At 34.5% G+C, this 1287-nt stretch overlaps 1 long non-coding RNA gene across 1 annotated transcript; it reads right to left on the reverse strand.

Annotated features, from left to right (window-relative positions):
* Positions 1-6: 6 nt before the first annotated feature.
* On the reverse strand, positions 7-1281 carry LOC103466866 (uncharacterized). The gene is made up of 3 exons (XR_533997.2): positions 589-1281; positions 337-499; positions 7-248 (listed from the first exon to the last, which is right to left on the reverse strand). It is a non-coding gene; the product is annotated as an uncharacterized LOC103466866 (long non-coding RNA).
* Positions 1282-1287: the final 6 nt, after the last annotated feature.

Consider the following 1287-nt stretch of genomic DNA (forward strand, 5'->3'; position numbering starts at 1 on the left):
GCATTTCTTAAATGAACATAATCTTAAGATTCATAAATTTTGATTTTTTTAGTACCTTGAGTCGCCATGGCCAGTCTGAGTCCCCATAATTGTACCTAATCTCTTCTCCCTGATTGATATCTCGAGTTGCAAATAAACACAAATGTGGCTTCTGTTGCACAGTCAGATACTTCATTTTGGTATTTGGGCTGATATTGTCATCGTTTATAAGCCTTCCAAGAGAGCCATCTTCTTTTGCTGCATCAACACTGCAAATATATAACATTGCATTTTAAATATAGACATTCATTTACATATATGCCATTCTAATTAGACTTCTGATACAAACATACTCACCACCAGAGTTTTCCATTAAAGTAGAATTCAAACAAGAAAACTTTAAGGTTGTCATGGTAAATTTTCTGTCTCCTCTCACATTCCTCTTTACTTATCAGTTCACCTCGATACTCACACAGAAAGTCTCCTTTCTGAAAAGAGGTTGTGGCAAAAATACCACGGCCTAATGAAGAAAGCAAAAATAATAGTAGAAAGAGTAAACAATGTATAAAGGATTGACTGTAATTAAACCACCCCCCAAAATACCCATACCTTTAAAGGCATTGATGTACTTGACGTCAAGCCCCACTTTGTCAGTTTTGGTATCAATATAATATTTGGCATCTTCCTTCGGTTTTATGCGTCTTCGCCTCTGCATGTTTTACTGGCATGTATGAAAAGTTATAACAGTCAAATAAGGAATTACAGGCTTCTTTATWATTCCTACAAGCTTTAAAGCTAAAAATTTAATTATTACTATGGAAACATGTTATACATGCAAGACACATACCTCAGATAAAACAACAACACTATAATTTATTTAATCACTGATTTTAAAAAGTGCTTTACCATCTACAAATAGTTCATACAATGATCAGTGTTCAATATATTGAGGTTCAGCCAGTAGTACAGCCTTACAAGAATACTTGAGCCATAATTTAAGGAAAAAGGGTGGGTTTTTTGCACAAATGAATTTTGTTAAGTCCTATTCATCTTTTAGTCAGTCCTCCAGGTACAATCCCCTCCAACTTTTAAATGCATCTCTGCCTCAACACACCTAAATCAAATAATGTCAGAAATCTGGAGAATTTGGCTGCATGTGAGGTTATTCAGCTAATTAAGGTACAAATACACATTTAAAAATTGAAGAACGACTATGTTTGCCTGAATTTAAGGACTCCTGGTTTACACTTTCAGCATTTAAGTTGCTGAAGTCAGCGAAGTGATTACAGTACACAGCTTTAAAGCCAT

Source organism: Poecilia reticulata, linkage group LG7 (assembly GCF_000633615.1).
Source record: "Poecilia reticulata strain Guanapo linkage group LG7, Guppy_female_1.0+MT, whole genome shotgun sequence".
NCBI classification, from domain to species: domain Eukaryota; kingdom Metazoa; phylum Chordata; class Actinopteri; order Cyprinodontiformes; family Poeciliidae; genus Poecilia; species Poecilia reticulata.